Source organism: Amblyomma americanum, chromosome 10 (assembly GCF_052857255.1).
Source record: "Amblyomma americanum isolate KBUSLIRL-KWMA chromosome 10, ASM5285725v1, whole genome shotgun sequence".
NCBI classification, from domain to species: domain Eukaryota; kingdom Metazoa; phylum Arthropoda; class Arachnida; order Ixodida; family Ixodidae; genus Amblyomma; species Amblyomma americanum.
The window spans coordinates 106701008-106722965 of record NC_135506.1 but is presented as its reverse complement, the minus strand read 5'-3'; the positions used below and the strand labels follow the sequence as shown (position 1 = coordinate 106722965).

Genomic DNA, 21958 nt, shown 5'->3' with positions numbered 1-21958 from the left:
ATACTTTAAAACAATATAATGCAATACTTTTTTAAAGCCTTAGAATTGTGAAATATTGAGTATTATTAGGGCAAATTTTAATAAAATTCGATGATGGTGTTCTTTTTTTTAAATTCAAGTCAAAGTTGTCACTTTTTTGACGTTTTTGAATTCTGCCAATTTTGAGGCCATATTGAAAAACATAGGTCAAGTGTAGAGCTACAAAACTTGCCTGAAGTGATTAAAAGTAGCTGAAAAATACAGAGAAAAAGATTCAGCCGGGAGATCTTTACGCATCTTGCCCTAAGGCTGCCCTGAAAAGTGCCTTTTTGGCACCGCACAGCTCCGGAAGCGAAATTTGCGATTTTTTACTCAGAAGATTGACAGAGAAAGAAAACATTTTTTTATTTCTTCGTATAGTACAAGTTGTAATAAAGCACTGAAAAAATAATTATGCGCGATCTATCATATTCGGGATCTATGCACATTCTCAAATACTGGCCAAAAGTTTTGAACGCCTAATTTCACCTACAATTAAAAAAACATACATTTCGCGTCTACGAACGGCGGAAATGGCGATTTCGGAGCAAAATGCGGCAGAATATCGTGCCCATCGCGCCCCATGACCTCGTTTCCGATGGCCGCCATGATGGTTTTGTTTAAAAACTAAGCACCATTCCAACATCCTGGTATTATTGTTGACAGATATTTTTTAAAACGCCCGCATTGCGCTGTATTTTAGGCCTCCGCAACGACTTTAAAATTGCTGGCACGCGCGCATCAAATCCGATTTTCTCAGCTTCGTGTTTTTCGGAACCGTGACTAGCCTTACGGGAGTTTTTAATACGTTTGTATGGTGCAATTTCAGTTATTGTTCTACCGTTGAATTCTGAAATTACTGAACTGTGGAGCAATGTTATATTTTTTCGCTGAGTCGAACACTAATGAATTGTAACCTAGCTGCAATTCATAATTCTCGTGCTTGGACATACTTGAACAATTTTATACATTGATGTACCTCAATAAAGCATAAATAGCCAAGCTCCAGAGAGCAGACCTTTGGCAACGGCTTCACTTCAATCAAAAAATTGAAAATGGTGAAATAAAGTGTGTTAATGAACCATAAGAGTTTAGCTAAATAGGCTTCCGTTATTTTCGCATAAATGGGTTCTAATTGAGGCATACTGAAACTTATTGCATTTCGAAGCCAGGAAGAAACACATATGCACACCCAATTTCATTACGATATCTTTAATAACAAATTTTCGTTTCAAGATGTGCATCTCCTCATGAGTAATTTTCAAAAACGGGCACATTTATTTAAAGTCATGATTGTTTCGCGATCATAGTGACGGCATTGATGGACGCCGAAACGATTATGATAGAAGTTGACTACACATCAACTTTAAGAACGGCTTATTAACTTCTAATTGTTAACATTTAGGAGCTTGGAAGAAATTAGAGAATTGTAGCGGGCCGTCAGGGCAGCTAGAGCGAGTTAGTTGATGTGTAAAAATGTATTAGTGCGTATGCATTGTATGGCTATGTCTGCGGTTTCGTGTCATCACGAGCTTGTCATGGCGATGATGTTGTAATGTCATAAGAAGAATGGTTTCACTAAATATGAGCATCGAAAAATCTCGCAGGGGAAATCATAAGTAGCATGTTGGGTAATTAGCTAATTAATATGAGGACGAAATATGACACAACGAGTGGGGCGGAAGCAAAAGTGGCGCTTATTTGAAAACACCGGAATTGGGCACAGCTAAAGCTGGCGCCAAATTTGACAAACCAGAAGTGTGGACGAAGCGAACCATGGCGCCAAATTTCAAAACGAAGCGTTGGGCCTAGTTTTAAAACACGAAAAGGGCAATGATGCAACTTGACTAATTCAGGCAAACAGGGGAAAATAGAGGCGAGGAGGCGTCAATGCTTACGCATTCTTCCAGCGGGGGTGCAGCAGAGACCTTATAACTTTTTCTCGCGGCTCTACGACGCATAGAACTTCATCCGTCCAGACGCATCGAAGAGGCGCGGGGCTGCTGCGGAGCCTGCACAGTCACTACCACGAAGTAACGTAGGTCAGAACAGACCCATGGCACTCCTTTCGCACTTTCCTTCTGGTTCGAGCGGCGGTATGCCAGGCACTGCTCCAGCAGCGGCAGAGAGAGGTAGCCGTGGCTACGCTCTGCTTACGAGTAACTTAGATACGCCTAAACAGCTGAAATTTCTCACGCCAGTGCACTGAGTAATAATATTATTTATTGGTTTTTTGGAAAGGAAATGGCGCATTATCTGTCTCATGTATCGGCGGACAGCTGAACCGCGCCGTAAGGAAAGGGATAAAGGAAGGAGTGAAAGAAGAAATAAAGAAAGAGGTGCCGTAGTGGAGGGCTCCGGAGTAGTTTCCACCACCTGGGGACCTTTAACGTGCACTGACATCGCTCAGCACACGGCCGCCTAAGCGTATTACTTCGATGAAAACGCAGCCGCCACGGCGTGGTTCGAACGCGGGAACTCCGGATGAGTAGCCGAGCGCTCTAACCACTGAGCCACCGCTGAGGGCAGTTTTACATTTCTTCACACCTGATAATTGAAATTGGATATGCTAACGAATCGCTACTATTCAATAAATGCAAAAAGAGCTTAAGAGTAAATACCTAAGAGTTCATTCGCAGATTTAAATCGATTACCAACAAATATGTTATGACGTCCGCAATCTCCTTCTATATATGATCTCGAAAGAATCATTTTAGCTCAAACAGCCTAAGAGCACAAGGTATATTGCGTCTCACGCCAGAATCTCAGGCCAAACCCTAAGGAACGCTATCCAATTTGCCTAAGTTAGGCATATGGAAGGCTTTTGCTTGATACGTGACAAGTACTCAGTTTTCGTCCCCTTTATTTACGGCAACTGTGTTGCCATGAATATGAAGGGCGAAGAGCGAACATTGTACAAAGTTTTGTTTGGTTGGCTGGGAATTGCTTGACTCGTTAATTCTACAAATTCTACGTTTTAGAAAAAAGTGCCGCCTGCTTTCATAACTGCACATTTTGTTTCAGCGCCACTCGTTTCAACCGGCCAGGCCTTTGAAGAGCTCGAGCCCTTTCAGGTAAGCAGCCTGTATTGCCCACGAGCTCTCCTATCACTTCGGGTTCTTTGTCTGTCCATTAGTGTGCCTTACGTGCCGTCGTGTTCGCGCAGTTTGTACTCGTTCACTCCAAACTTTACTGTCAATGACAATTGTTCGTGCCTACTTTTACCTACTAAAACAGCAGTTTTGCTCATTAGACGCGTTATAAGGGGGATCTGTATTTCCAGCAGTCACTCGGTTTTAATGTCGCCCATAGAAATTTCAAGGTGCTTGCACTTCATTCATTGCATGCATCGAATTACTGCAGCCGTGGCCCGGGGCAGGACATGATTACGGGAACTTCCACTCAGCATGTCAGAGCCGCCGCGACTTTGTCACAATGGCATCAGCGCGCGTTTATTTGTTGATTATATATACACCTAATGGCCCTCTTTCAAGGTTACTGCTTAAGGAAGGGGGAGGCAGTAAAAATTGGTTGATTTTTAGGGAAAGGAAATGGCGCAGTATCTGTCTCACATAACGGCGGAAACCTCAACCGCGCCATAAGCGAATAGATAAAGAACGTAGTGACAGAAGGAAGGAAGAAAGGAATGCCGTAGTGGAGGGATCCGGAATAATATCGACCAAATGGAGATCTTTAACGTGCACTGACATCGCGCAGTACGCGGGCCTCTAGAATTTAGCCTCCATCGAAACGCAGCCCCCGCGGTCGGGTTCGTACCCGGGAACTCCGGATCATTAGCCGAGCGAAAAAACCACTGATCAACCACAGCTGATGGGTGGCACAAAAAAGTAAATGTTAGTGACAACGTAATACAGAAAAAACTGACAAAAACAAACAAGAATGAATAAAAAATGTACGCGCAGTATTCTACTTGATTTTGCGAAAAAAGGTTAACAACGTTATTGTTATCACTAGAATATGTAATGATGAATACAGCTAAATTGCTAAAACCAAACGAATACATTGCAAAAAGATATTAGGGCGCATAATAAATCATCCCAAGAGGCGGATCTTCAGGTGAAAAAAGACTAAGAAAGAAAGGGCGACACCTTTAGGACTGTGGGTTAAGGTGCATGTAACTCCTGCCACGGTTTAGCTTTTGAAATTTAGTTGTGCCCGATTCTATAGCGATATTTAATGGCAAATGATTCCATTCGATGATCTTGCCTGGAATTATTGACTTCGCGAAAACGGATTCTGCAAAATGTGTGGGATCTGAGCATCTGTAGTTAAACACGACTTCTTTTTTTATGGTGTCAGAGTGACAGCGATGGACATCACGTCCGCCGGACTATGTTGTGTTGGCGCCCGAGAATTATATAGAACGCGCCTACATAGAGGGAGAAGGGGGGTTTAGAGAACATCCGATCTCTGGCTATGCGACTTCGACATGCGAATGATAGGGCAAGCGAACCACAATTAAGGCTTGGTTGTCACTCATTACTTGTTAGTAACGGTCTATATTTGCCCTAGCATCCGTCACTGTCTGGCAGTATTTTTTTTCTCGATGGACCGCACTGTGTTGGTCCTCTGTTCGTCACTCTGTCTATAAGTGGTTATTTACGCGCTTCATGTTCCACCTAAAACAATCATATTCTTTTAATGGAAAACTTAGGAAGAAAGAGTGCTACGACACAAGTTTGATGCGGCTATATTCTGTGTTGCGCTATACATTTTTTGTGGACTAGGAGGAAGAGAAAGCTTCAAAGAAAGCACTAAGCATCGAGTACATGCTGCGCCAGAGTCACCAAGGCCAGCTTGTCCGTCAGCTGGTCATATATCAGCCAGACGCGCTTGACTGGGGGCTGGAGTGTGGATTAAAGGGGTTAAATTTCTGCAGGACAAGACAAAAGGATATGTTTCAGATTAATGTATGGTTGCGAAGAAGTTCAGACATGCAGGAGGGCGATGGAAAAATCGGGATGCTCTAACTGGCACCGAGCGTTATTGATCAGGAAACTCTCCTTTTTTAAATTCTATGTTGATACAGTCTGGCATCGCGATTACCCTAAGAAATGAAAAAAAAGATATTCTATTAAGAAAGGCCTTTGCACTGAATGAAACGAGGTTAATCTAACTCACGTTTTTTTTCTGCTGTGGTAAGGTTTCCATTTTATATGGTATGAGGACACATGTTCAGGCGATCAAGCTATTTGCAAATTTTCTGTGCTTACCAGCAACCCCTCCTTCATAAAAATACAGTTTACCTAGGGTGTGTTTGGGAATATTCTTATTCTAGTTATTCTAGTTCCTAGTGCTAACTTGTATTAGGTGGTGGAAACAGGAGGCTTATTCACCATTTCAAAGCCTCCAGAGCCCACACACAATTCTTCCTCGCTACCTGGATTCAGAAGCGCCCAAAGGTCTAGTGCGACGCCCTAACTTGGAACTCGTTGGTAGTTAGGGGTCTTTGTGCTCCGTAAAGCTTAGGAACACGCAGGCACTCAGATATCTTTCTGGAGCTCTGCTCGTGATGCTAAACTCACTCCTATTTTGGCATCGCACAACCTCGTACGCGACCAGCTTTCACCTGGGGCACTAACTCTGCCCCCATTCTATGCACACCTGCGAATTTCAGGTGCCTGGAGCTGCAGCGATGAACGAGAGCATTACAGTGCCTGACATTCTGTCCTTGGAACCAGCATCGCGAGAAGCGTTGCGCGCCGAGGAACGTGAGTACCTTCGTGTGTTTTTTTACAGCGAAAAGCTTCACTACGCCAAATTTTCGAGCCGTCAGCAGGGCCGCAAATTTGATCTTAAATATAGCTACAGGTCAGCGGGGCCGCAAGTTTGACCTTTAATGCAATTCCATGCCAAACAATGACAAAACTGGTGGCATTTAGGTTCGAAACGAAGTCATCTACAGCAGCGACATCAGCGTCTGTTACACCATCTATCTCGACTTTGACCATTGACCTTAAGTCAAGCTGGAAATCTGCTGGCATCGCATGTGTATGTCATGAAAGTGGGTTCTACATAAAAGGTCGGAGAAATTTGATGTGTTCGGCGGAACGCTAGGTGTGTTAGACTCTACCTCTTCCATAATTGTAGATGGCTGTTTTACTGTCACTTATTATATAGTTTGCCTCTGTTCCCACGCAAGCAAGCGCTATTGCTACCTCTTCTGCTACTTCCGAATTGCGGCTGCGTATCGTAGCTGCTGATATTGATGTACCCTTGCCATCCACCACTGAGGCTACAGCTGCTCCCAGTCTACCGCTGGCCCCATCTCTGTATGCTACCGTCTCCTTATTCATTTCGTTGAATCGTCTCATGAGGGCTTCGGCTCTCTTTTCCCTCCTCTCACTGTTGAAGGTGGGGTGCATGTTTCTCAGGAGTGGGTCTATTCTGAGATGTTCCCTGACCTCCTTCGGGATGTCTTGAAAGACTTAGCCTGACATATACAGGCAGAGCCAGTTTAGGCATGGTAGGATTGCAGGCAGACAGAGGCATGCAGAAAAACAGGTGTGTGCCTACTCCCTTCAAAACGTAACACACCTTGACCGAGCGGAGCGGGAAAGAGTCTGCTCGATTCGCATGCGCAGGGCATCAATGTGGGTTCTGCATAAAACGTGGGAGCAATTTGATGGGTTCGGCGGAACGCTAGGTGTGTTCGATGCGACGTCTGCCATAGAGATCACCAGTCGCTCGACCACAAACTTAGCCAGGGAGATGCAGCGTTTCGCTTTCGACCAGGGCTAACCAGAGCTAAACCACCAGCAGTTCTTTTGGTTTGGAAGAGATGCGCGCGTTTTGACGTGAATACTGTCATCGACATTCATTGTAAGAAGCAGTGCGTGTGGGGCTCCGGCTGTCCTCTCAAACCTTTCTTTCTTTTGTTGTTGGGAGCTTACTTTCGCTCTTTCTTTCAGAGTTGTCGTGAGGAAGCCACTATAAGATGGCCGGGACGCTCAAATGCATGTCGTGGCGCAAAACTGGCAGATTGAAAGCGACGAGCATACAGCGGGCTGACCGCATGACCTGAGACAAACGGCTAATTGTGCGGATAATCGCAGGAACCAAACGGTGTTTTTAAGGTGCACGAACCACGTAAATATTTGGTCTTGTTAAAGATGACCAAAAATAGAAGTGGCAACAGTCGTTGGTACCGATACTGCGTCCTACCTATGCGCCATTACCTATGGAATGTGACTCATAGCCGTGCATGTGTTTTTTTATTGCGCAAATCTTTCTGCGTTTGCAATGGCAGTCCATAGCTTCCACAAACGTCAGTGGAAGGATGTTAGTATGTGCACGTGCGTGGAATGTGGCTGCTTCAATCGCAGCAATAGCCGCGGTAGGTTACTTCCGATGAATCTAAGCTACTTTTAGCAAAAGTTCCCAGAGGTATAGCGCGGGAGAGCGAGAAAGCGCTGAGCACAAAGCAACGGAGCTTCCTTGTAGCGTGCATTAAATCTGCCTTGATCTGCCGTGGGAACCGCAATCTTCAAGCATCTCGCGCACTCCATAAGAGATGAACCTATAATTTAGATTGTCGAACTTGCCCTCTACCTGGAGCGAGCGTTTAACTCACACTTAAGCGTCTTGCAGAGTCTGAACAAGACCAGATGTGGCCGAAAGATATTCGGATACATAAAAGATTTTCTGTCAAACCGCACGACGATCATCAGAATAGGGGAGAAGTCGGACACTGTCGAGCTCGGCGATAGGGGCACCCCTCAGGGATCGGTCTTGTCGCCCCTGCTCTTCAATCTGGCCCTCCTGCCCCTGCATGATCTACTCAAGCAAATCGAAGGCGTGGACCACGCGTTCAACACCAATGATATTACGGTCTGGACGACCCGAGCCGGGGCCGTTGCCTGGACGCAGGAAGCCTTGCAGAGGGCGGCAACGACCGTGCACGAGTACGCAAAGTCGTGCGGTCTGAGCTGCGCTCCCCAGAAATCAGAGCTAGTCATGATCCAACCGGGAAAATCCAAGAAGGAGCTGCCGCCGAACGTGATCATCACCATCGACGGAACGGTCATCAAGCCAACAAAGCAGATTAGGGTTCTCGACCTACTACTACAGATCGACAGAAAGGCACACGCCGCCGTCACAAGGATCAAGACTACAACCGAACGGATACTTAGTATGCTTTGGAGGGTATTACCCAAGTACCTTGACCAGGCGTATCCCGAAAAGGGTCATTGTTTACCCTTGAGAACAGCACCGAGCATTATACAAGTTCTTTACGCCACCAGCGCGCATTGAAAAACGGAACATCCAAAAGCGTTGTAGGTAGTATGTTTGCGATTTCTGGTTTTTTTTGTTCTAGTTTTGATAATTAGGTTGCGCCAGTCACTGCTCTTCGACTCCGCAGGAGGGCTGTTGACCGAAAAATTACTTGAACGAATCTAGGGGCGGGTACACGCTTGTCCTCTCAACTACCTCAGTCTCAGTCCTCACCTGTGATTTGAGAATTCGGTATGCTATACCAACAAGGACAAGCAACAAATTTAAAAGCGCTGAGGTGAGGCCGAGATTCGGTATGCCGAGGATGATGCAGCTGAGACAGCCGCGCTATCTGATGCAGCTGATGCCCTCAGACAGCTGATGTACCCGAGGATGATGCCGATGAGACAGCCGCGCACCGACTTTCTCTGGCAACCGCGGCTCACTGAAATATTCGGCATTTTGCTGAAGTGTGTTTTAGCATCCAGAAACGTAAACATTCGTTAACACTTGCGGGTAGTGCTGCAGAAACAACTCGAGATTAGTTCTCCCAACTCAAGCAACCTTAATGTCATGAAAACTTTTGATGATGCTGATGCTGATAATGATAATGATTTCCACAAGCTGAATGGCAGAAAACTCTGCGCCGACCGCTATAAAAGGAGCACTTCTTCGTCTTCGGACTGGGTGGCTAACAAAGGAGCGAAATGTGCAGTTGTGACGATTTTCGGGCATTTTTTCGAAAATTCAAAGTACCCGATAATTTTACGTGTAATGTACGGGATGAGGCTAATATAACTGTATATCCCTTTTTCCGTCGCATCATGAAGGTTGAATTTCCACAAAGTGTAAAACCTTTTTTTCGTACCGAACACGGACCTTTACGATCAGGTGCGCTTTGTAGCCCTCATGATTGTGATGGACAGGGGCACTTCGGGAGGCATCTTAATTTGGAGTACACTTAAGCTTCACTTTAAGGCTATGACGCGTTAGCGTTATAGGGTCCCTACAGCGGCTTGGGCTCCTCTTTGCATATCACATTGCAGACATGGACAGTTTCGAAGAAATACAAAGCCTCCGTTTAACCAAGTCAAATGAAGGTTCCTCATCGTCTAATTTCTCTCTGCAAAATTGACTGCAAACTTTTTGCTAAAGTTATTTGCAATCTTCTGCATCTAGCAGTCGCTATGACTTAATAGGTATCCATCAGATCTGCTGTATCAGCGGCCGCAGCATTCAAACCCATATTCTTATTGCAGGTCCAGTTTTGAAAACAGTATCAGATGAGACCTGACAAGTAGCTTTATTTATAACCTTGAATTTCTTTGCCTCAGTAATAATTAGAGCCCAACTATCCCTGTTTGCTCCCTAGCACAATGTTAAATTATTTTATCCTATGCAGACGATGTCGCCTTCATTTGTTCTGACAAAAATAGTGTGCTCAAGCCATTGCATTTGACTGAACAGTTAGTTACTTGAGTTATCAGGTGCGGCTCTTAATTTAGATAAATCCAAGGAGTTTTGGTTCAGTCATTGGGGGTACAACGCCAAGTCATTTTGGTGGCATAAGCTGAGACTGTGGGACCCTTCAGTACCTATGGGTTTCTTTTCACCTAGTATGCAACAGTGGAGACTACAGGAAATAATCTGGATAATCGTGGAGATAATCTCCATGAGGCGACAAACCCAGGCTTGGATGGGTAGGGACATGACAGTGAGTGCTCGCGCTCAAGTCGGCAGCAATTTTTTTGTTCGCAGAACTTGCCTATGTGCTACAGGTTCTCCACTGTGCTAGGAAGAAAGTGCAGGTGATGTACAGAATAACTGCTACCTTCGTATGCGTTCCCAATGACAACCCATGCATTGCGCTAACATATTTGTTTCTCTAAACCCTGGTGGAATAGTCCTTGTTCACTTATTCCTGCATCAGCTTGTTTCGTGTTTTTTCACTTTTAAATTGACAAACCTGCCGTTTTAGTAGCGGTGCTTATCAGGCGTCTCTATGCTGATTTGCCTTTTCTATTCGCACCGATTGGACAAGCTCGTGAGTGTCCTTTATAAAGATCCCTTAAGGAAGTTTCTGACAACTTCAATTTCCCTACTGTGCGCATTTCTTTAGTATACTTGTATATCCTCTCATGAAGGCAGATTATTCAGGCATTCTGAGAGTATTCCTGTCCTGTACCGTTGTATAGGCAACCGTTTCTGGAGTGCCTTGACACCCGTGTTTTAGAACGTGTTAGGCGAATGTGCATTAATTCTGGTGTAAAAACATTCTTCTTTAAACTGAACACACGCTGCCTGGGAACGCATGGCTTCATGCAAAGGAGATGCTTGCGCCATGGACTGTGAATTGCCGCCTGTGCAATGCACCAGAGGCAATTGACAATTTTTTTATTCTTGCATTGATGTTATGTTTCTGAGACATATTACAATGTACAATTAAGATGGACATCGACATCACAGCCTACAGTGTTCGTTTTTGCCTATGCAGAAAAACTGTGTTGTGCCATTTGATCTCATTATTTTGCTTGGACCATTTAGTCTTAGGAAAGCCCGCTTGATGGACCGCCACACCGAATCACCACGGTCCCCGAAATATTTGTTTCATGAGCAGTGCACTTTGGTACGGGGAGTATTGCTGCCCTGGAAGAGTCACCTAGCTGGCTCCTCTATTTGGATGCATGTATATGCCTCCCAGATTTTTTATGTTTGGGAAGATGGGGTCGTGCATGGGTATTGTGGCCTGGTGTTTTGGGGCGCAAGCATGCTTAGCTTTTCGTTTTCGGATCTATTTCCATGCAATAAAGAAAAAAGAGTGCCTCATTGGCTTAGGGGCAGCATGTCTGATTTGCGAACCAAGGGTCGCAGGTTTGATTACCATATATTTACCCCAATTGTTTTCTTTTTAATTTTGCATTCCTACTCGTCATAAAGACACTTGAGTAACGTTGCGACCTTAAGATCACATTTAAGAAAATTTTTATTTGTCGGACATGTGGAGAAGTGAGAATCTTCCTTTGTTCTCTTCCTTTCTACCTCTTCCTCCGTTCCCCTTCCCACGTGTAGGGTGGCATACCGGGAGCTGTTTGGTTTATCTCCCTGCCTTTTCGTTTGTGTTTCTCTCTTTCTCTTTCTTTATTCGCTTTTAAATCCCTCGGCTCCTTCTCCGCGGCCTTCTCGACTAACCCGGATTTTCTGAACCCGCCACCGCCAACTACAAGGCAGGGTTCTCCGCTAATCGAGCGCCTTAACGCTACAGATTTAAAAGAAGATAGGAGTCGGTCGCAGCGCTCGCATGTTTATTGGAATGTCGAAGCTCGCGGGGCAGCCCAGCGGTTGATAAACATAGCCGCCGTAGCAGCGAGCCCACTGATGTAATGTCAGGTGAAGGCTTCGTATAGAAATGAGGGATTAAACCAATTCCATTGAGAACCACAAAACCGCGTTACGCATTGAACCACCGCTGGGTTGGGGGTTGCGTCCTCCAAGAACTCTCCTCCTCGTCGCACCTAGCAACTCGCTGTCAGAAGCGAATAGGGCGGCAGTCGAAACAATGACCTCTTGGTACTCCATACCGCAGCCCTTGGGTAGTTGCATCGCCTGCGCGTAAGGAGGCCTACAGCCCATCGTTTCTTAGAAATTTTCCAGCGCGCAACTCGCGTTGTTTTTTATGAGTGCATTTAGTGCTCGTCCGCAGAGTTATTGAGCCGGCTATTGTCAAAGGAGGAAATTTGGTCAACTGGTTATTGAAACATGTAACCGTAGACTCGCTGATTACTTTGCGTTAAAATGCTAGAGGTAATAGCAAAACTCGTGTTTTCAAACTCCATAATTGTTGACTAAGTCTACATAGTAATCTAACACATATTGTTAACGATCATATAGATCATCACCGTCAGCCTAATCATTGTCAGTATCATTACGGAAGGTCACCATAATCTCTCACTGCTCGCCAAAATCACTGGTCCCGCAGCTCGTATCATCCGCCACACGTGCTGCAACGCAGCGCCGCCTTCTCCTATATTCTCCTATCTATCTTCTCCTCTTTTGTACAATTTTTGACCTTCTATCTCTGTGTTCTACGCGGCGTGATGGTCAGATCAGCATTTAGAGGCATGCATTTTGTATTGATGGGTTGAAAAAACACGATAAAACAGGCTCTCTTGATTGGCTGGCTGCAAAACAAAAATTGTCCATAACATATGACGTGACATCCTTAATTCCAGTTTCCTTCATATAATTGAGCTGATTAATGAGTAGAAGTGCTTGTAACAACAGCGGTCACGAAATTCCATGCTTTCAGGCAAGGTGGATGTAATACAGGACTAACCATAATCTCGGTTATAATGCGCAACAAGGCCTAATATTTATTCATAAACCTACATTTTCCAGCACATCGATTACTAGGAGATGCCAGCAAAGGAAGCATCAAAAGAAAGGCACTCCACATCACCAACGATGCGTATAGTGCACTCTCGCAAGCCATGAAGAATCTGCGGTTGAGCACCGATGAGCATGGTGCCTTATCGGAACACTTGGGTAAGCCTGACCAGGTAGTATTTGTTAGCAGCTATATAGTATTATCGGTAATGGTTACTGAAAGCTCTAGTTGTGTACGTGCAGTTAATTCTTTGGGCGCCTTCACTAGAATTGCTCTGTTTGGAGGCGAAGACTGGGCCTCCGGCACAAGCAGCATTTTGGTAAATCGCATTCCAGCAGCGTACAACCACTCGCACGGAGAAACAAAAGCTGGTAGCCAAGAGTTTACGCCCACTGCTTTTGAAACGCAATGTCATTCATTGCCTCAGTACGGCAGTTTTAGAAAAGAATGCCTAGCCACCATTTTTTTCGTGACGGATTGTCTGTGGTTCGTAGCGGCTAGTGGGCTTGTGCAGTAATCAGCCAATCTTCACGCGTACCAGTGCTAAGCCGACGGATCGCAACAGCCTACAGGTCCCCTTTAGGCACTGCACTTCGCCTCGCGAGATGCCTGTAGCATTTCGCCGGTGGCTAAAAGACGCAGAATCGGGAAAAAAACAGTTATGTGCGGGATACTTGTGTACAAGGAAAAGGATTCTAACCACAGTGCCCCTTTCGCAGCCCTTGGCATTTCTGGGCGAAGAGTTCTCGGCACTTTCCCAATATATAGCTTGGGTTATCAGTTGAGTGAAGTTGCCTTGGTATGAATGGGGGTGAGAGGAAAGGGGGACTTAAAAGCCGGTGGAGCACTATTATTTCCAGTTTATCAGCGCAGGGCTCTGTGGCTTGACTGTATTTTGAAAGAGGATGCATGAATGTCAATGTCGGTTGCGGTTGTTGCTCTACGGCGCTTTTCAATGCCGTGTTCTATTCTGCACTGAATGTCAAAAAATAGAGGGTGTGGAATAATTCTCTGTTTTTATTTAATGCTTTTATTACAGTTTACTTCGCACATGCAGTTACTGACAGCGATATCGGTGTTTAGCGCGTAGACGCCGCGTTGTTCGTATTTCTTTCCATCGCGATAGTACGCGCACGGGAAAGTTAATGTAGTGCCAGCACGACTGAAAACCTGTGATTGTTCATGCTCCATGATCACAGCCCCGGGCACTTGACCTTGTCATTTTGTATGTCACACGAGAGTTGGCCAGGTATGCCTGAAATACCCGTAGTCATGCGCATTTGTTCTCATTATTTACAATATTGTGGTAAACGTTACAGGCACGTTGTCTTGAATGTTCGTCGTAACCTAATTTCAGCACGGCCTAGAGGGTTGATTATTCTCACCTTCGTCGACCTCCGAGCAAGCCTGCTTGTTTCCACCGTCAACGAGTTGTATTTACCAGCACGAGTTCGGCCATAAACCGCGTAACTATAGTTAAGAAACGACAGTGTATTGAAGAACAAAAACGTGACGGTTTATTGCGGTTTGTTTTGGTTTTCTCTGAGACGTAGTACCGTGCTGACCTCCGCTGTAAAAATCGGAGCTGGTGCAGACTGCCGGCATGGGCGAAGGGTGTCCTTTGACATACGCGCCCAAAAATTGAATACGCTGCTATTAAACCGAATCGTATCAGATCACATCAGTCTTGAGTTCAACCGAGAAAGGGCCACTTACTCCCGAAGAAAAAGTTCCGAGAATCTTGACTGGCTTAATTCTGGCCCTTTATATGATTTGGAGCTTCATAAAAGAAGGGAACAGCTAAACTGGAAAATGTACAGCGGCGTGCTGTAAGGTTGATAGTAAACAAGTACAAACGAACTGGATCCCCAAATTTATCAATGGCAAAAACCCAAAATTAAATCTATTAGCGTTTTCCTTGAAGCAGGCCTCCTATCACCTAATAAATGGCAAAATTCATAGTTCCCCCGTAAGCTTCATTCAGTTTTTATTAACACACTGCGCTTGCAATCAGCTCCACTAAAGCGTAACCTCAAACTTTCCACAATAAAATCATTCGTTTTGCTTTCTTCTATGAACGCTTAGGGAATAGAATATTTTCATTTTAAAAGTTGGGTAATGAAAAGATCATTCAGAGTGTTATCAAGAAAATATTTATATTTTATTTTTTGTTCCTATTTTAACGCCGCCTTCTCCTTTACATTGTGTATGCAGGTCTTTTTACCGTTATTCAAAGGCTTGCGGTGATGGCCGATGTAAACAATTTCTTTCTGTTCTGTACCTTCCCTTCCTGGACGCGGTTAAAATGTCTGCAGCATTATGCAAAAAAAATTCACAGCGACCCCTAATCACATAGTGTTGATACTGCGATAGCGTTAGGTGATACCTCTGCCAGGAGTGGCGAAATTTCCAGTGTGGTGACGTTACTTCTGTCCAGCCAATGCCAACATCCGGCCCGGTGACACCCTTTCACCTAGCCAGTCAGCGAACATTATGACCGACGACGCATTTTTTTCGATTAGGCTTCTAATGTTATCGTATAAAAGTTGCCCCAGGAAGGCGAGCTTTGGCAGCTAACAAATCATGCCCTAACATCAGCGATATAGGAATGACAGATCAGGCTCCGTAAACTTGCAACGACCTCGACCCAACAACAGATGGTGGTGAGCTTGACGCGTGCATAACAGAAAGGGCCGAATTTTGTCATTAGAATGCACGGGTGTGTTTAGTGCAAACAGCCTCGTGTAAGCATCTCACATTTAGAACTGGCGTCTGCGGTTTTCACTACACCTTATTCATGTCCTCATGCATTTCTTCCAAGGTGTTGCCAGTGAAGAAGATGAACCTATGGTCGTCGAGCCCAATGAGGTGAGCACAACATTCCGTCGTAACACTCTCTTTTACCTTGAAGTGCATTGCATGGTGAACCTGATGGTCTCGACTGGTGTTTAAAGCATAATGAATTTTCTTTTATATTAGTTTTATGGGGTTTAACGCCTCAAGGAGGCTGAGGAAATGAGGGACTCCGTAATGAAGCGCTCCAGAAATTTGCACTTCTGGGATTCTTTACATGCGCTGACATCGCACAGTACACGGGCGTCTACAATTTCCCCTCCAAATAAATTCCACCTCCGCGGCCGGGATCGAACTCACGTCTTTCGGGTCATCCACCGATACGCTATATCTAGTGAGCCACCACGGCGCTCGCTTAAAAATTGTGTGGGTCACACCCAATCCATCAGGTCTGAATACGTCGTGTTTTAAATTCCGGGTTTATGTTCAACAATCATGCTTCAATATGTTGCACAAAAATTTCGGCGGATAGGCGTTTTGAGCTTCAACATCTTCTTTAAGGCGGTAAGCTCGCAATGACAGATCCCGGGATCTTTCGTGAGCATTCTGCTGCCGTAACGAAAGCGTCGCAGCGGCATATCCAACGCCAAGTGTTTGCTGCTGCGCCTGCAGATTCTGCGCACGAATATTCAATGTATTTAGCCTCTTTTCGATCGTCAGTGTAACTGGTGAGGCAGCGACCGTCTTTAAATAAACCGGAGTTCCGGCCTGCGTATTTGTGCGACACTTAAACTCGTGCAAGAATTAAATGTGCCGGTCGACATTGCGGACGACACAAGAGACTACGCTCACTACGGGATGTTCACAGGTAACTAAGTGATATAAAAAATGGTTTGGTTAGCTACAGAGGTCGCTTCTGAGCGGTCATGGCAATGATGTTGGCGGTCGGCATGAAACGAGCGTGCTATATTATTAACTGGCGCTATTATAAAAAAATTTCTCCTTATTTGTAAGATTACCCTGTAGTGCTTAACTGTATTTAGCATCGCTTAGTGCGGCCTAGGTGCGTCGAATATTTCTCTTCAGTAGAGACTCCGAATATCCGAAATATTCAGATAGCTGATCGCATTCCCGTGTATTCGAGTCGCTTGGCGAATCAAGTTGTACATCTTCAAAATACGTCTAGACCATTCGACAGCGCTCTTAAGTTTTCATGTAGTTTTGGAACATTTGGCACCAAGTTAGAACAGAGACGCCATAGTTGATGTTTTTCCGAAGGCAGTTTTTTTTTAAATTTATATATACCCAGCAAATCTAGACAAAAGCACATTTGAGCATAAAACCGTTTATGATCGCATTTGTTCTTTCATATAATGTAGGACTTCACCATAACAATCAATATATCCGCATGTCACCTGACCGCAGGATACTCAGAGCGAACGCCCGCCGGCACCCGAATATATCCTTCTGGAACAATGGGAGGCTTATGGAAGTGGCGGCCCGTATTTGCCCGAAGAGCCGGCCTCATGGGAAGAGCAGCGGGATAAAAAAGGTAAGTTTACGATTCGCAATTGATACAAGACTGCAACACAGGCCTGCATGGATGAGTGCATATACCTATTGATACAGCAGTAATGAAGAGAAAGAATACGCAAAGGTCTCTAAAGCTGAATTCCTCGCTAATATATAATACGTTATAAGGAAGCAGTGCTCGTTCTTTCCGCTCACACTTCAGCTGTGGAAAAGGATGAAGGATGCCGTCTATGACGTAGTCACGTCGGAAGGAATACCCTCCCGATGTAGCAGCGACTGCGCATCACGTGACCAACGTTCCTAACCGCTTCCCCGATGACACACACTTTAGTAGTGTGGGCGGGGTCGGGATGCCCGCTTCTCTCTGGAAAGCGGCGGAAGGTTTCTTTCAGTATTGAGAACGATTCTCGTGCGTGGTAGAACGTTGTGATATCGGCCGCAGACGTTTACGGGATGCATGTGTTTTAAAAAAAATAATCACTTTTTGTAGCAACAATTGCCACTCATTCCGCTCGTATCAGCGCATGGAGCTTCTACTATCGACCACAAAAGGTCAGGTTACGGGTTGCGGCTATGCGGCAAAAAATTATTTGGATCTAACGACGTACGCTGATCGCGTGAAATGTCAGAAGGTGCCTGGAAACGATCACGCGTCATTAGCTAATTCTGGGAAGCAGCGTCGTGTGGCGGCGCAACAGTAGTTTTGTAGCGAGAGCTACACTACGCTACCCAGTCGAGCATTTCGCCATGATCCGGGAAGGCAACAGTGCGCATGCGTGAAACTGGAGAGGAGCAGGAATGGCGCGGCGTATGACGTCAGAGTCGCCGCCGCGGCTTCGCCAGCAGCCCCGCGCGCCCATCTATGCCCGCGGGGGCCGCGCGTGAAGTGAATGCGAATGCGCGGCAACCGTAGAAGGGCAGCTGGTGCGAGACGCATGACGTCAGAGCTCTTCCGCCACCACGGCCGCGCGTAGGGCCATGTGGATGCGGCTGTGTGCATAAAAGCTGAGGTGATACGACTCGGTGTGGTGATTTCAATAGGGCACAAGGTCCTCTTAGCCGATATTATAAAGGAAAAGATTGATTTTAATTAAGAAAGCGATCCTCGCATTCTGACTACAAAATGAAGAACTACCGTTGGCCTTGTGTATCTGAGAGAAACCAACCAGTCTAAATACTGTGTAGGCAGCATTGAGACAACTGCGTGTTACTTTACCGACCATAGCCAATGTTTATATCTGTCAAAAGAATGAATAAATAGTGTGTTTAACGGATTACTTCTTTATTCCTTAACATTACAGTCACAACAACAAGCTAGACAACGTGTGTAACAAGGGGGGAACTGCAGCTCTGGCTACGTATATCCTGCCACAGCTGAGATAAGCCACTGCAATTTTTTCTGAGAACATGGTTGCCGAAAGCTCTTGTGGCCGCTTTTCCCAAAACACTCCAGTCATGTCTGTGGGTCAGGCGCCTTAACCAATGTATTATTTTCCTCAGACATGCATTATGTAAATTTTTAATGTATAGTGAATTTCGGAATTTTCAAGCTGCATGTTTATTTAACGCCGCTTCAGTGACGCAATAGTGTGATTTTAACAGCCATTCTTTCGAAAGTTCTGGCCTTTTTATTGCCACGACAAGTCATTTATCAACAAAGCTGCTACCCTTTCCATCTTTAAGCCTCCAAAAATATGCATGAATTTTTTTTCCAGCTTACGACGGACGAGAAATTGCTGCGCGTGCTAACGCAGCATTGGACGACGTAATGAGGGAGGTAAGTGAACCATACACGGACATTTACGACCGTTTTCTTGGTGCTTTGACAGGTTCTCTCTATTTCTAAAAGGCGCAATCGCGGCCCAGAACGAACTTACCAGGAAATAGAGCACTGGCACCGCATGGCGGATGACGGAATTGGTTAATTGAAGGTGTATATGCAGCCAAATATCAATGCAATGACATTAGAGTTTAGGTAAGGAGCGGAATCCGCCATAGATGTCATTATATTTGTTGTTTAACCAAGAGTGGTCATGTGACCTTGTGGCATTATCGCAACAGACCCACCACATTTTGAGCACAGCTATCTGCAGCTAGCAGTCCGAATATGGCGGTCGGTGCACCGACATTTTCAAAGAAACTGACGCAAACACGCACAGATGTTGCAGCAGAAAGAGTGTTCATCATCATCATTATCAGCCTTACTACACCCACTGCAGGGCAAAGGCCTCTCCCATGTCTCTCCAATTAACCCTATCCTTTGCCAGCTGCATCCACCGTTTGCCTGCAAACTTCTTAATCTCATCCGCCCACCTAACCTTCTGCCGCCCCCTGCTACGCTTACTTTCTCTTGGAACCCACTCCGTTACCCTTAAGGACCAGCGGTTATCTTGCCTTCGCATTACACGCCCTGCCCAAGCCCATTTCTTTCTCTTGATTTCGACTAGGATGTCATTAACCCGTGTTTGTTCCCTCACCAACTCTGCCCGCTTCTGATCTCTTAACGTTACACCTATCATTTTTCTTTCCATGGCTCGCTGCGTTGTCCTTAACCTAAGCTGAACTCTTTTCGTTAGCCTCCACGTTTCTGCCCCGTAGGTGAGTACCGTTAAGATTATGCTGTTGTACACTTTCCTCTTGAGGGAAATTGGTAAACTGCCACTCATGATCTGCGAGAATTTGCCATATGCGCTCCAGCCCATTCTTATCTTTCTAGTTTTCTCCCTCTTATGATCTGGATCAGCTGTCACTACCTGCCCTAAGTAGACGTATTCCGGCACAATTTCTGGGCTCTCGCTGCCAATTGTGAACTGTTGTTCCCTTGCTAGGCTGTTGAACATTACCTTGGTTTTCTGCATGTTAATTTTTAGACCCATCGATCTGCTCTGCCTGTCTAACTCGTTGATCATGATTTGCAGTTCACCTCCTGAGTGACTCAGCAAGGCAATGTCATCAGCAAATCGCAGATTATTTAGGTATTCTTCATTTATTCTTATTCCCAACTGTTCCCAATTCAGGCTTCCAAATACCTCCTGCAAACATGCGGTGAACAGCATTGGCGAGATCGTGTCTCCTTGCCTGACGCCCTTCCTTATTGGAATTTTATTGCTGACTTTATGGAGGACTATAGTAGCTGTGCAGTTGCTATATATATCTTCCAGTATTTTGACATAAGGCTCTTCTACCCCCTGATTACGCAATGCCTGTATGACTGCTGAGGTTTCCACTGAGTCGAATGCTTTCTCGTAATCAATGAAAGCTATATATAGAAGGTTGGTTATATTCTGCGCATTTCTCTATCACCTGATTGATAGTGTGAATATGATCTATTGTGGAATATCCTTTACGAAAGCCTGCCTGATCATTTGGTTGATTAAAGTCTAACGTTGCCCTGACTCTATTAGCGATTACCTTAGTAAATACTTTGTAGGCAACAAATAGTAAGCTGATCGGCCTGTAATTTTTGAAGTCCTTGGCGTCTCCCTTTTTATGAATTAAGATAATGTTTCCATTCTTCCAAGCTTCTGGTACAGTTGAGGTCATAAGGCATTGCATATACAGGGTGGCTAGTTTTTCTAGCACGATGTCCCCTCCATCCTTCAACAGATCTGCTGTTACCTGATCCTCCCCAGCTGCTTTTTCCCTTTTCATTGCTTCTAAGGCTTTCTTTACTTCATCTTTCGTTACTGGCGGGATGAAGCATTCCTATGCACTGCTGTCTTTTTTCATTAGCGCTCTGATTACATTGGCTACTGTACATGTCTTTGTAGAACTCTTCGGCTACGTTAACTATCTTATCCATATTGCTAATGACATTGCCCTGCTTGTCTCTTAATGCATACATCTGGTTTTTACCTATGCCTAGTTTCCTCTTCACTGTTTTTAGGCTACCTCCGTTCTTTATAGCATGCTGGATTCTCTCCATATTAAACTTCCTTATGTCGGCTACCTTGCGCTTATTTATTAACTTTGATAGCTCCGTTAGTTCTATTCTATCGGTAGTGTTAGATGCCTTCATGCTTTGGCGCTTCTTAATCAGATCTTTCGTCACCTGAGATAGCTTCCCGGTATCTTTTCGAACGGTCCTACCGCCTACTTCTACTGCGCACTCCGTAATTATTGATGTCAGGTTATCGTGCATTGAATGAACATCTAGATCATCTTCCTCAGTTAAAGCCGAATATCTGTTTTGCAGCGCTATCCTAAACTCCTGTGCTTTCCCTCTTGCGGCTAACTCGTTAATGGTCTTCTTCTTCGCTAGCTTCTTCCGTTCCCTCTTCAAGTCTAAGCTAATTCTAGACCTTACCATTCTATGGTCGCTGCAACGCACCCTTCCGAGGACGGCCACATCCTGAATGATGCCAGGTTTAGCGCATAGTATGAAGTCGATTTCATTTTTAATCTCACCATTGGGGCTCTTCCAGGTCCACTTCCTGTTTTCTCGTTTGCGGAAGAAGGTATTCATGATCCGTAAATTATTTCTATCCGCGAATTCGACTAATAACTCTCCCCTGCTATTTCTAGAGCCTATTCCATAGTCACCTACCTCGTTGTCGTCAGCCTGCTTCTTGCCCACCTTCGCATTGAAGTCGCCCATCAGTACAGTGTACTGCGATTTTGCTTTATTCATTGCTGATTCTACGTCCTCATAGAAGCTTTCAACGGTCTGGTCATCATGGCTGGATGTGGGTGCGTAGGCCTGCACCACTTTCAGCTTGTACCTCCTATTCAGCCTAATTACTATAGCTGCTACCCTCTCGTTAATGCTGTAGAGCTCCTCTACGTTGCCAGCTATATCCTTATTAATGAGTAAACCCACACCTAGTTCTCGTCTATCCTCTATTCCGTGATAGCACAGTATGTGTCCGTCCTTTAGTACTGTATACGCCTCACCTGTCCTCCTAACTTCGCTAAGCCCTATCACATCCCATTTAATTCCCGCTAGCTCCTCAAACAGCACTGCTAGGCTAGCCTCACTAGCTAATGTTCTAGCGT

The 21958-nt window shown here is 45.1% G+C and overlaps 1 long non-coding RNA gene across 1 annotated transcript; it reads left to right on the top strand.

Annotated features, from left to right (window-relative positions):
• The first annotated feature begins 3040 nt into the window (after positions 1-3040).
• Positions 3041-12715, top strand: LOC144108853 (uncharacterized). Its single transcript, XR_013309522.1, has 3 exons — positions 3041-3092; positions 5657-5750; positions 12649-12715. It is a non-coding gene; the product is annotated as an uncharacterized LOC144108853 (long non-coding RNA).
• Positions 12716-21958: the final 9243 nt, after the last annotated feature.